Source organism: Bombus pascuorum, chromosome 1 (genome assembly GCF_905332965.1).
Source record: "Bombus pascuorum chromosome 1, iyBomPasc1.1, whole genome shotgun sequence".
Lineage (NCBI taxonomy): Eukaryota > Metazoa > Arthropoda > Insecta > Hymenoptera > Apidae > Bombus > Bombus pascuorum.
Window position 1 is genome coordinate 34031618 of NC_083488.1, and position 15007 is coordinate 34046624.

The 15007-nt window shown below is 38.5% G+C and overlaps 2 protein-coding genes across 3 annotated transcripts in view; one reads left to right on the forward strand and one right to left on the reverse strand.

Annotated features, from left to right (window-relative positions):
• The window catches only part of LOC132911828 (lysosomal acid glucosylceramidase-like), a 37418-nt gene that overhangs the window by 13106 nt on the left and 9305 nt on the right, over nucleotides 1–15007 (reverse strand). The gene's annotated exons all lie outside the window — the stretch shown is intronic.
• LOC132911752 (tubulin glycylase 3A-like) overlaps nucleotides 3452–15007 on the forward strand; it is a 35033-nt gene continuing 23477 nt past the window's right edge. Inside the window, exon 1 of the mRNA XM_060968638.1 lies at nucleotides 3452–4093. The gene's annotated coding sequence lies outside the window, so the exon portion shown is untranslated. The remainder of the gene's footprint in view (nucleotides 4094–15007) is intronic.

Genomic DNA, 15007 nt, shown 5'->3' on the forward strand with positions numbered 1-15007 from the left:
AAACGCGAGATGGTTTATCGTATGCAAGTAGTAGCCGCGAGTATGCAAGTACTTGCCAATGAAACGTTTTATTGTTTATTTTTTCATGACCGTCGGCCGTAATGAGAACTAATTTTCATATGAATCCGAGTACCATGAAAGTTGCAGTTAAATAGAGCAAGTTTTTCTGCCATTTCTATGCTCCCTCCGTTCTTCCTAAGAATATACTTCCGGTATATACGTACGTACATGGTATGCGCGCACTTCCGGGCTGTTTCGAGGTAAAAATAAAGAAGCACCACCGGGCGTGCCACACCTATTCTACTGTGCCTTCAAACATTTTTTTTCATTCCTTGTCGTCTCTTTTTATTTGCATTTCCGCTACCGTGCAATCCCACATATTACTCCGCCGTTGAACGCGTGTTTTAACAACGCGTTCGGAGTCGTTGCCTTTTGCTTCTGCTCGTTTTCCTTCGTTCCTCCCCAGCTTTCTCTTTCAATGGATTCTTTCCACGTTCTTGCATCGATACACTTTGTTCCTCGATGTTTTTTCCATTCTACCGGTTATTTTCATTCGAGAAAAGCCTATTTGTCTTTCCAAAATTTCGCGATAAATAGTCTGCACAGTTTCAACGTAATTCTCATTGTCGCTGGAAAGAGATTCTTCGAATCTCGAGATTTCGACTCTACCGTAATTACTTTAATCGCAATAGTATTTTCGAGACCACTCGGCTGAACGTGGCCACTTCCGATGATCCACCTCGATGCGACAATACGCGAACCGACAAACGCGGTAAAGAGACTCGTTGCTTTCGAGGAATTTGCATTTCTCTTCGTTCTATTGTTCGTTAAAAGTCATTCAATAGCCATTCAGTTAACTAAATCGTCGGCGTATGTAACGTTGCCCGATTGCTGGTAAAAAAGCTCTAGCTTGTCGCATGTTATTTTATTATGGTCGTTGAATGGCGCTTGATTGATCGCTCCGTGTTTGCTGTATGCGAGTTCTTTTCGAGAGCCGACTGGCATGCGTGTAGCGACTCGTCTCTTCGAATCGATCGAATTTCACGCGTTCCGGTGCTCTGCTTTTTTTCACCTAGAACTAATTAATCGTCGTCGCTATGCCTCGTCGAGCTCTTCCTGATCCAGCAAATCGCTCTCCCCTTTTCGTTCTTCTCCTATGGAAGAAACGCCAATTTTACATAATTTTTCCGCGAATCAGTCACAAACTGCTACCGAAAATCAAATAAGTAGCGTTCCTTTAGGAACGAACTTTGACGGTCTTAAAACGATCTTCGAAGGATTTTACATCGATCTGAGTCGCAAATTTAAAGCAAGTTGCGTTGCGTTTCAGCGTTTTTGGCGTCGATGTTAATTAGAAAGGCAACGAAGGAAATCAAGCGTCGAAGGTACTCGGTTTCGAATTTGTAAAATAACAAAGGGTAAAATATGATAAGAGCGGAAGTTTAATTGGAAGCATTTTGCGCGACGGTAAGATCGCGTGCTCGTTGAATAATTTTGTCGGCGAGGAGAAATAGAAGGTCCTGCATAACGAGTGATAAGGGCGAGCAGAGTGCCAGGTCTTTATTATCGGCATTGGCGGCTGGTTTATTTGCAGTTTCCAGTGAAGAGAAACGGACGCGGCGTCGAATCGTAGGGACGAAGGTTGGGATGGCGCGATAGCACAGCGTGCTTTCGTAGAATGGGCAAAGCTCTCCTCGGTAGGTGGATAACAAATGGACCGAGGTAAAGGTAAGGTAACGTTAACGTTAACCAGGTTGCAGCAGTTTCGTCGTTTCTATGTCGTGCACGGAGTCCAAAGAGATCGAAAGGACGTTTTTCCGTTGAAAGATTCGATCCTCGATCGTACAGTTTGTAAGCTTGTAACAATCGGCATCGAGGGATTCAAAGTTTGCTCGTTTCGTTCGTAATAGTCGCTTCACCGATACCTTCAAACATATTCTCGCCGGGGTTATCGCGTTCAAACAATTTCTTTATTTTCTTCGGTTGTACGCACGAAATGTCGAGCCGTGTGTGCCAAACTATTCGGCTGTCTTCGAACGATGCAAATATTGCAAACTCTGTTCGCGATGGTGCCATCTTCTTCTCTCGGTTACTTACGAAAGAAACACGCGAACAACGAAAATCGATGAAAATTTTCCTCACCCGCGGATCTTCCAACCTACTACGAACGAATACCGATCGATCCTCTGCCGAGCTACGCTTCTATTTCTAACTTCTGATTTAATTCTGTTTTCAGTTGGCGTTACAACGTTCGTATCTACTTAATTCTTATATAAACAGATAAAATTAGTTGACTCGATTTTCGCGATAGATTAGTAATGTATTTCGCGATTATCACAGATTTAGATGAACATTTTATATGGTAGATAACCAAATAAATAATTACTTTGCATTTTAATTATTATTGTTAAATATTTGTCTGATTCATTTGTCACTTACCATTTATCATTTGTTAAATATTTGAACATTGAAACTAAGAACACCTTTTTACTAATTACCATTCCCATTCAACGATTCACTTGTTTCTTCAATTTCTGCCGCGCGATTAATTTCTTTAATTTCTCTAGCTTATTCTTATTCTCATTCTCTTCTAAAGTATATATTTTTATCGTATCGACAAAACTTTTGAATAGACGAATACGCGTTTCGTTGGAAGTTTTCCAATAGTAACAAACAACAAAGCTCGCGATTAGCGAGTGAAGGTATGTACGTAAATTAGTTAACTGTCACCAATGTTGCGACAAATCATGCATTTAAGTAGAAGGAAACACGAGCTTGTGGGGAAACTTTGTGACGAAATTGCGATTAAAATCGTTCAGATGCGAACACGCTTAGTAGAATCAAAAAGTCAGTCTTTGATCAATTTTTATTTATTATTATTACTATAATTATTTATGTTTGTATGGTACTTTGTCTTGACGTTGAATGTAAAAATGTAAACGATTGTCGTTTGCGACGAAGGAAGACTCTATGCAAACCACATAAGCATCTATCGGTTTGAAACGCGAACAATAAATGCAACAACGATGGTGTTGTTGCATCCATTGTATCGAAGACGTTTGTAAAACTAATATAGTGTAGAAGCAAACGACAAAATAAACGGAAGAAACGTCGATACGTTCTTTGAATCTTTTGTATCACAAAGCTATTATTTGATTTTGCATATTTGATTTTTTTGATTCACTCGTTGGTGATTTAAAAAATTTTTTAGATGCGAAATATCTCTATAGAATAATCCTGATGTAAAGCCACGTGTGGTTTCAATTTATTTTCGAATCGCAACAATAGCATTGAAAGCGACGCGTTTCACGAACGTAAAACTACACGTTTTTGTTTTTCCAAAACAGCATCTTAATATTTCAATCGAACCTCTGCAGGCGGATTTTTTTGATTTTGCCACATCGTTACAGCGACATTAAAAAAGGAAATAATACGTAAATTTGAATAAAACGTATTTTGCCACTAAAAGTCGAACAAAAATTATCGCGTTAAGGAAAAAATGAGGACAAACCTAACGATTATCATATGTCAATTTGTCAAACTACGATAATGACAGGGCCTCCACGCTGGAAAATCGATTTTATATCAATGTCATCTATTCCCCTGTTGACGTAAAAGTAGGATCGCGATCTTGAAATTGAAATGACCGCGGTAGTAGAAGCGTGTGAAAGGAAAAAGAATCGAGTCGGACTAGCGAGCAATCGGTGATGTCGAATAGTGAAAAAGATTCGTGGGCAGAACCGTACGTTATCGCCGTTTCACACATCGGAACATTCGTCTTTCGTTCTTGTCCTACGTTTCTATTTCTTCGCAAACTACAATTCGAAATAGAGTTTCGCGACTTGTATGATCGCACCGCGCGTTTCTCTCCAATGAAAATTTATTTAACGCGTTAAATGACGTAAAAATGAGCGGTCCTGTTGGTTCCGATTTGCGAAATCTTTGACTCGCTCGAGGACAATTGCCGTTAATTCTGCTCCGTGAATCAAGAAACGTGGTGGTCTGTGCGTTATCGAAGGGAAAAAAATCTCGTCACCGACTCGTCGGAGGTCGCTTGTACGCAGAGCACGTGCTTCTCCTTCTAGAAACGAAAGTAAGTTTCGTGGATTCGAAGTAGTCCAATTCATAAAAATTTATGAGGAAAATGAATTGTCCGACAATCTCATTTCGAAATTCTGTAACGGATATTTATGAGAATCTTCGCCGGTTACCTCTAATAACGATAATCTTATTTGTCGTAGTTTCCATCTTCGATAAATGTGTCACAAGGTCGAATACACGACGGTGTTTAAAATCCGTTTGCGCGAACAAAGTGAAAATAAATCTTTTAATGTTCTCAACTTTAGTTTGATGTGCCATTACTTTGAGACTTTAAGACGCCACTCCTGACTTACTTCGCATATCTATGTATGTAGGTAATAGATCGATCATAAATTTCAAAGTTAAACGAACGAAAGCGTCGCGCAAGACGATTGCCTGGTATTTAAGAACATACATACGATCGAAATGGTAATTGTATGTAAGTGCGAAATTGAGATCGTGCGACTACGAACGATTAGTCGAAAGATAGAAATTGTTCACAATTGTTTTATAGCTTTTTTCTCTTTGTAAAAATCTCTGATGTATCTTAAAAAATGATACTACAAATTTTGCGGAATCACATATATCTAGCCACTGCTGCGTCTTTTTATATTCTTTGCGGTCATAAAACGGCTCCTATTGCATTTTTCCCTATTTGTCATAGCTCTCTTCTAGTTGATCTTTCGATCTTATTCATTTATTAACGATAGCTTTTCACGCGTTTCGTTTTCGTCCATCTAGATTAATGTTAAAATATATTAAAAATAAAGTTAAAAGACAAGGTTGTAATATCTACATCAAAGTTGGTATAACGATACTGCAACGTATGTGAGTATATCGTACGAGCATCTCGCGACATGCGATTGGTCGTCGCAGTAATTTCTTATCACAGCATTCACTTTTGCTCTATTCTCTATATCCGTTTGTTATCGGTGAAAAATATAACCGAGAACCCGTGAATTTTAACGTTATGCCTGACATTTTCGGTTTCAATTAGGTTCGGCAAAGATAAAGAAAGATAGATTGAAAGAATAAATCATTGTTTCGTTGATATACTACATTATATATATATATATCTTTCCTCGAAACTAATCAAATTCATCAATGATGTGGAGAATTGCAAGAAAGAATAAATCATTGTTTCGTTGATATACTACAATATATATATATTTTCCTCGAAACTAATCAAATTCATCAATGATGTGGAGAATTGCAAGAAAGATTTGTGATTTGTATTAAATTATTCGCGAAAGATTTGTCAAAGGAATGGTTCGCGGGAAGTGACCGTGAACATTTGTGCTCGAAACGAGATCACGGCTACTACGGTAATTCTTGCGAATCGCGTTCGTGTCCATAGTTTCGATTCCTTTGTTTCGCTGGCGCAACGAAACAATTTTCAGCGACTTCTAATACAGCTGAACAGACCATCCGAATATTTTTACAATCTCCAGACTGGTTACAAAAGCGACAAAGTTCAGCCAGCGAAGATCTATGTCACCTCTAACGTATCACTGCGGTCTCTTCCCGTGAAATATTCATGCAGCTAGCCGAGAAGGTTCGACGTTTGGTCACCGACAAAACTGTCCCTGCGTTTCCGTACAAATACAAATTTATTCGCCAGAAATGTGCTCTGTCCAGCCTTAGGTGTATTCATCGAGCGCATAGTAGAGTCGTTAATATCCACAAGCATGTGGGGAATAAGACACCGATCAAAAACTATTTATCGCTATCGGGCGTATTCAGCAAACTATCGTTATAAATTCTCGTTATTCGATTAGAACTAACGTACAACGATGCTTTCGCGTTATATCGAGTTAGATATTACGGCATGCTTAGTAGCAGTAATATAGTAGCGCGTAATGTTCGTTAACGCGTCGTATAGCTAGCTTTTCAACGTGTTTTTAGCTGCCATTAGCGAAAGCATTCCTGCGAACCTTTCGCGGAATTCACGTCGAGACAGCAGCAGGAATTCGCCGTGTTTCACATTGTTTCTTATTGCACGATGAATGTATTTTCAGGTAACATCGATTCTAATATTTCATCTTTTGACGGAGATTGTTTATAGTCGGAACATTGAGTAAAAGTGACAGGGATCGATCGAATCGTTTCATTTTTCATTTATTTTAGAAAAACCTGGACTTTCCGAGAAAATTTTATATTGAAATATTCAACAGATATTCCAATAAAGCAAAAACGTATATAAAGTTTGGCAACGATTTATCTGATTGTGCGAGATACGCTACTTTCCATGTGAATCGCTTACCCATACATCGGTAGGTTTTGGTAATACAAATTAGCGAGACCCACTAGAAAAACTTGTAATTTATGAAGTATCGACGTAACAAGATATATCATATATGTACTTGGGTACTTTTCGATGAAACACGGTTCCTTTTTCGACGGTAACGACAATTTTCTCGAAATACTAATGCAGGTTCTTTGAAATTCGTTTAGAAACTATAGCTTTCTGCTTTACGTAAATGTTCGAAATTAATAGGAGAAGCTTTCTATTTGAAGTTTTATACAGATTTTGGACAAAGGTTTAAAAAGACGTGCGCATCTAAGTGCTTTGGATTTAGTACCCTTGTTCTTCTTCTTGTCCCCAAAGTAAAGGGTAAACGAAAATTGATCGATGTTTAATTCGTAATAAGTGTGCAAATATACGTATAGTCGACTTACAGGTTTAACCGAAGTAACTTACGTCATAAATTTCCTCCGTTTTTGGATGGTGGAGTTCCTTGATCTTGCAAGTCGAGGAAGACGAGCTTTATTCTTGAACGGGGTGATATATTGGCTTCTGATATCGGAGTTGACTGTCCGCGGAGACACGATTCGCTTCCAGAAAGTTCGAAGATGGCTAGACATAAATATTCAAAATTATCAGTGCGCATCGCCGTCGTAAATCTACCACTTATTTCGAGTTTGTTGGTATTTAGGTTTCGTTATCTATCTCGTCTCGCGAACAATCATCCGTTATTTTATAGCGTTTGATCAATTTTCGCGTTGCTTTTATTTTGCTTTTACCAAGGCACTGCTTGAAATTTTGCGTTCATTTTTTATGAGAACATCGTTTTTCAAATATTTTTTTATCAAAAAGGTTTTAATACGATTTGAAGCATTTTTATAGTGTACGATAAAATTAAACGCATATATCGGTAGGTAGTACGGTATCGTTTATCGCGATCGATTAAATATGTACGTATGGTCGTTTTATTCGAATTAGGGTAATCAAAAAGCGATTGGTGGAAGTTCGACGAACGAAATCTATCACGCGTGAAACAATGGCCGACAAATGAGATGGTGAAGGCAATTGTCCGAATCCTGATGGTTTGTGCATCGTGCAACCATTGTCGACCCTTCTTCTCTATCCCGTTAGTCTCTTTCTCTATTTGCTCGGTTCTACGTGATCTCTACAACGCAAACTGCATGGAATGCAGAAACCAGCTAGAAAATACCCATCGTCGCGTCATTCGACGCTTCGACGAAGCACCAAAACATTTCCCTGCCGCGCTTCTCTACTCGCCAATGGGATTTCCGATTGACAGTTTTGAATCTGTTGCACCAAATTTACAACGGTCGAGACTTTTTTAGTTCCTTCGTCATTTTGCTCCGGCCTTTATCGTACGAACGATATGCGCGTCTTTCGGGACTTCAGGCTTTCTACTCTTTTACTCGTTACGTATTATCTCTCTCGTTAAATATCATACGTGTAATGCTCGCTTTCTGCTTACAAGCACACGCTGAGTTCTAGAAAAATTCTAAAAATCTTTCTCAGCTTATTTTGTGTAACTGCGCCTTAAAATTACGTCGACGGCATACACGAACGAAACGACGAAAGAAAAATTGAAATTTTACCTTCTTCAAAATGAAAAATACCAACGATAGTAACAAAGGTATAGGTGTCTTAAATTTTAGGTCGCATAAGAAAAAAGTAAGGAAGAGAGAGGCAGAGAAAGAGAGAGAGGGATAGAGAGAATAAGGTTTTGCCCGCAGCGCGGCGAAGCGAGTTTTGAACTTGGCTACAGGGTTACAGTTATTTCCTCTACCCACGGCAAACGACGTCGTACAACAAAGCATTTACTGGGCGAAGCAGCAGTATCGTAAATACGATACCAAGTTGAACAGGCGTTCGAATTCCAAGCAATTCTCTTTGACATTCTCCCTGCACAGCTTTTACGGTCACCTGATCGCAATCTCATCAAAATTGGGTCATACAATGCTCTAGTTGCGCCATTCGAATCACCATTGTTCACCGTTCTTTGATGCTATATTTTAATCATTGACTTCTTTTCATTTGATTTCAATATGCCGCTCGTTCAAACGGAATCAACGAAAATTAAAAAGAAGCATCGCGGAATCCCGTATCAAGAAAATTTTATATCGCATTTTAAAATCTTACGTCGATATTGTCCATTCTAGTCTAATCTACTGCTTATCGAACTTCAAATATGTAGCTAATGTATGTACATATATACGTATACACGTATGTACACGTATAAAAATAAATTATATCAATGCTCATTTTTTAATTTCTTCGAAAAAAGTTGTTCTTTCTTTACTTTTATATTACTCGTACTTTCATAAATGTGTATTTTTGAATATAAATTTAATCAAACACGATGATATCGATCGTTGACCGATGGAGGAGGATCAACTGAGAAAAAATACTCATTGGACGAGAGAAAGGTTTCATAAACGCGATTAAACGATGATCAAAGAACGGATTAAAGAATTCTCGAAGACGACAAGTACGTGTGAAACAACGCATCGGTACGTTAAATATGGTAATGAGTTTCAACGCATAGGCTACCAATAGTCATCAATTATTCTGAATAATGGCATGCAAATAGGACGACGCGTAGGCAATTAATGTCACTATTTGCACAGGCTTATCCTTGGTGCATAGGACGCGTTGGTACAGAGTTGCTGTACATGTACATGTATATTTGTCGATCGTAGGTAACTATAAACGGGTGACAAACGTGATACCGATCGTCTGTTTATAATATAGTTTGTATTGTCGTATTATGCTCTATACAGCATCGTTCGAGACATTCTCAATCGTGGTTCAATGAAATTTCAACGATCAATTGGTAACTGATACGTTCCAAGTTCACAATGATAATAACGATAATATTTTCTTCAAATATGTACAAATATGTAACGATAACGACAAAGTTGTATTATCAACTTTACCTTTTCTACGATAGAATCGTTCAAGAGACGGATACTTTGACTGCCACCGTTGCACCGTTTTACCATTTTTTGAACGATTCGATCAACTGTCCACGTTTTTGTACGTAATTTTATTTCAACGATCTAACAGTATACTCTTGGAATACAACGATATTTCACGCATAGGCACAAACGCTTTTACATAGGCACGCGCACAGGCATTTGAACAGGACACTTACACAGGTCATACTAGTTACTGTATAGAGAGCGAGGTTCAAAATATTTAAGGGATCATGGGTCATTACCTAAGTCTAGTCTGAGAGTAACTGGCCAACAATCAACAATTCTTACATACGTTGTTAATTATATCACTCGCTTATACACATTTGATTCTGTAGTGCTTAATAAATATCACTGAATATTATTTCAATACAAACAGATTATTAATATTAACTTTAAGATTAAATTCTAACATATACGTACCAAGGATTTCTACGAATATGTAACGTTCGATCTCTCGTTACAAAGTGCGACAAGCCGAGAAACACCAATGGCAAGTTTTATCAAGCTGGTACCACCCAACTTATCGTTCCGTTTGAAACTATAGAAAAAGTATATTTCTTCGAACTTTTAAACTGGCCTCGACGACCTTTTTTTATTTACCTTTGATTCGTTTTTAAGGTGTTTACATATCAAACAGTTATATCGATCGCTGATTTATGTATAATGAAGGGAATGTTTTAGGAATCATCGGTATTAATTAGTTATGTAACGTATGATGTAATTCAAACATGGTCGATGACAGGCAGGAGTGAAGCTGACACAACCTCTACTTGACACTTTGTTTGTTTTAGCTATAAACTTCTGTGGATTCATGCTACTACGTTTTTAATTAGAGAATGGTAATTTCCGATTACTCCTTCTGTTGATACACTAAATGTCAATATTTTCAATAGAAATAGGCAACTGTGCAATTTCTAGTTTCGATTCCTCCCATTTCTATTTTACTAAAAACGCTCGGTAGACCTAGATGGTTGAATTATCGATTTATACGAGAGAAAAACTCGAGCATTTCTTGCTTTTAAATCGAAGAATAGTTTTGAAAATTCGTTAATACGAATATTAACGTACAACGCTAAGTAATTATATTTTTGAAAATTTATTTCCACAAATAAAATTTAACGAGTGGTATCGAATATCCGTTTCACCCGGCGGCATTGTTATCGCGAGTGCAGTTAACCAGATATTTTAAACGAGCTCCGTCTATTCGTCCTTAAAAGTTGCTTCAACCCTTGTTAGGAAATTTCTTAGAAAGTTGCGACGTGTATACGTGTACATTTATACGTATGCGTACGAGAGAATACCTAGACGAAACGTATGTGTTTACTATGTAACGTTCGTTGCGAAATAGTCAAGTTAATCAAAAGTTTTCACGGTGCATGATCGATAGCTATCCAAGAAAGATGTAAGAACTCGCGATCCATTGTCAGTCGGTTCGCTTCCCTGATCTCATTTGTTCGCAACTGGAAAAAAACTCTTTCAATTTCGATCGTGAATTACGGCCGACCGCATTCGGTACGTGTTCGCGATTCCGTAATGTGGAAACCTCCGAGAACGTAACTAAAGAACCGGTCGAACGCCAAACTCCCTCGCAGTTCAAATCGAATTATACGGATAATCAGAAAGTTAAAGCTGCAGTCTATTTGCTGCCGCGAGAGCGGCCGATGTCAAATATCTTTGTTATTTAGGAAAATCGAAACCCGAACTAATTATCGCAGATAATTAATATGCGATCAGCTATTAAGTACGTTATTGTTCTTATCGCGTTAAATCAACCGGTTATCACGCAATTTCAAAATAATTATGTTATTTTCTTCTATCTATTACGTACGCGAAAGCGATAACGTTTTGAAACGAATGAAAACTAATACGATCAAATAATACAGTCGTGGAAAAATTGCGATGCTGTCCACGTATTTCGACGTATTCGTGTATCTCAGGTTGCTCGAGACTAATGAAAAAACTTTCTTACACACAAAAACCTGCTCCGAAGGGAGTCGCGGAACCAAGCATTTCTGTTTATTTCGTGCCAAGGATGTTTCGAAAGTGCAACACTATGTCTGTGCATCGTATGCGCGTGGCTTTTAATACGGAATTTCGGCCAACTACTTGAATTTTAGCCGATGTTTAACGAAGCCACCATTTTCAACGCGATTCGACGAGATATGCCAGCGAGGAAGGTTTAAACGTTCGAACAAATTATAAAATATCAACGCGTTCGCGTACCTTGCGAATCGAAATGTTTATTTATATCGGTTGAATTCCACTTGTACGCTACGCTATATAATTATTCAACTTCGGTGTTTTAAAAGGACCATTTAAACGAAGCAAGCAAGGGACCTAGCTATTCGTTACTGCGTACTTACAAGGATCTCGTATTATGTAACTTTAAGGACGAGGGTTGGTGTCCCTATTGTGTATTCGAATTCTCCCTAAAATTTACCGTAGCCAGCCTTTAGAGTACGCTGTTGCGCTCATAGAAGCACAGCTACTAACATTCAGCGAGTGCGCTTGTTGTCGCATTTGATGCCTTGTTCCAACGTAACGCTGGCAAAGTCTCCGGTGGAACCTCTTAACTGATTGTAACCAATTGCGCAAATTTGTCTTATATTTAGTCATTTAGGAATTTGAAAGAAATTCTTAACAATAGATACTATCGTTCTGAAAGCGACACACGAATGACGCTTGACTCGTGAATAATAGATAGAACAATTCTTTTAGAAAGGATTTCTATCCTCTTCTATGCATACGGAGACATTATCGAAAGGTTCCTCCGTCGAGGTTCTAAGGACACTCGGACGTCGGTTTCCGAGTGTCTCTATACTTTTGTATAAATCTTAATTGGAAACGCATGCCGACATTGCCGACCCAAGAAATACGTACTAGAAAGAGTTATTCCGTGGAAATATTTTAACGACCTTCCTTTAGATAACGTTGCATACCATTACTTTCTGAGAAAAATCTGTGAATTCGTCGGACGAAAGAAGAATGGAGAATCAGAATGAAAAAGAGCTAAAAATAATAGAATAAATCGATAGTTTTACCTTCAACCTTTCTTTAATCGCTATTAACGTTATTGCTATTTATAGATAAACAATCTATTTACAGGATACAACGAAACAAGCGGAAAGGTTTTAAGTAAAGAAACTACTCCGTCTCGCAGCTACGCCGCTTAAAACGATAGACCCTGAGATAACAGATAACAGATAACAAGAAACATATTCCTACGTTGGCTATAATTGCAAACTGGAAACATAAAGTATCGAACAAATAGAGCGACCTTAAGACAAGTTTAATATATCGTCTTTCTAGAATAGAAAGAATAAGACGAAGTTTTATCCTGCTCTCTTCCTGAGAGGGAAGAATTACCTTTACAGCGACATTTTAATTTTCCGATAACGTTCAGACGAAGGACGAGTTACCATCGAACAAGCGGTCGCATTTTACACCTGTATAAAGAATTGCTCCTCCGTAGAACGCTTATCCAAGATCGAATCAAATGTACATACTCGAAAAGACCTCATTCGGATGCATCGTACGTTTCCTTACCGATTTTTCCAGTACATTTCTAATGATCGTTTCTAGAATTTCCTTTTCCTTGCAAAAATTCCGCAATCTGGATCAGAAACGTCTACGTAATTCGGTAATTCCTCCGAAACCCCGTTTATTTATTTTTTCAAAAGAAGTGCGCCAGGTTCGAGATTGATTTTTCAAAAAAAAAAAATTGCCACACTTGTCAACGTCTTCTTACGGATACGTATATGAAAGGATGAGCACCGAACAAAGACTTGGTGAAAATACTGTGAGCTTGGAACTGGACTTACGTACGTACACGTATATGTATAAAAACAGTTATGAGAGAGACGCAGGCGTTTCGGTTCTCGTTGGTGGTTTAGAGGGGAGGATGGGAGTAGATCGTTAAGTTGCCGAGGCCGAAGAGTAGAAGACATAACGAAGGGAGAATAAGCGAAAGACACACAATCTCGGTAATGGGAAGACCGCAAAAAATGGCGTGAATGGGGGATTCAAGCGGAGGCAGCCTCGTCAAGCGCGACTGTCGTCGTCCGCTGCGAATGCCAGAGGCTCACGCGACTCTGTAATTAAAAAGTAGAAACGTAGACGGAAATTGTTGACGTTGAAGTTCCGGACATCGTCGTTTTCACCTTTATCTTGATTCTCCGTCTCTCTCCTTCTTCCCTCCTTTGCTCCCCTTCCCATCCCTTGCCCGCTGTTTCTCTTTCCACGATATACCGTTCCTCTGCTTCCTATTTTCCTCATTATAATAATATACGTCTCAATTTTCTAACGAAATAAACGAGTGTCGCTTGGCGTCATCAACGACGCACGATCTATGCAATTGGGAAAGCCTCGGTTCGTTCAGACCAATTTAGACTGTTGCGACTTCTGTTTGACGACTGATTTTTTTTTTCTCAATTTTTATACTTCGCCTTTACAGTAAAGTGAGAAACGCGAATAACGAAATAGGTCGCTGGGTGAACGCAATAACTCGAAAGAAAGACAATCGCAACGACATCAGTTGGATAGCCTTTGTGTTTCGCAGTCTACGCTCGTCTTTTCCGTATGATTCTAGCTGACGAAACGGAAAACGAAACAAAAATATTTAATAATCGTTGAAACAGGACTTTTATTTTTCTAGTCTCTAGTTGCTATATTATTTTATCTCTCGATGCGCCACACGCTGAATTTACATTGCAAACAGAGGCAAATAGGAAGAAGAATATACCATAGAGTATAGCAAAGTGAAAATTGTAACATTTCCTTCGCGTGTTGCGCGATTTTTGAATGACAGTCTCGACAGTACTTTGAAAGAGCGAATGATAAGACGACGAAAGAAACATTCTTTAACCATACACATCGAATTACCTCGATATGACACGAACAGCTGGCTTCCTTCTTTGACCGAGTCACGGAAACAACAGAAGGTCTTTGATGCTACGGTAAATCGGAAATGATGCGGTTTTGCCGTGTCTGCTATCGTTTGCCATCTAAACCGTCTTTTAACCTACGCTCTACGGATCTTTTCGTAGTTTCTGTAATCCATATACGATAGATGTACGTACAATGTACATCTCGGTGAACCGGACAACGTAAAACGAAGATTTATTTCAAAGGCCATGCGTTTATCTAAAATTCGATTCTAGCAGAGATTGAAATTAAAAATATTACCTCCTTACATAAAAATACTTTTACGCGAATCACATCTTTCAACGTTTAACGGCAGAATTTGCGTCAAAAATCTGGTATGTAAGTGTCTTGTTCGCGTAGTCGTATAAAAACGAGTCGTAAAAGAGGGTTTCGTAGTTTATGTTGTGTCGAATACATACGACGTTTTTTCCACCGAGTGAAAATGTATGTAAAATGTCCATATGCTGTCGGAAAATCCTTCGTATATTCACGCGCGTAAGCTCATCGAAATTTTATATTTCATTCCATTTAAAGTGATTAACTGCTCGTTTCGTTTTACGCGATCGCGTGACTCGATCACTCGTCGAAGAAACTGGACGATCAACGTGTATAGTTCGATTGTGAAATCTTTTACTAAGCTACGCCGAAATGTTATTCATCGGCTCATAAATTTTCCATTTCGTTCCCACGTGTATGTGCTTTGTTTAAATCACGAATAAAGATTAAATAATAATCGTTGTAATTAAATCAAATATATGCGGTACGT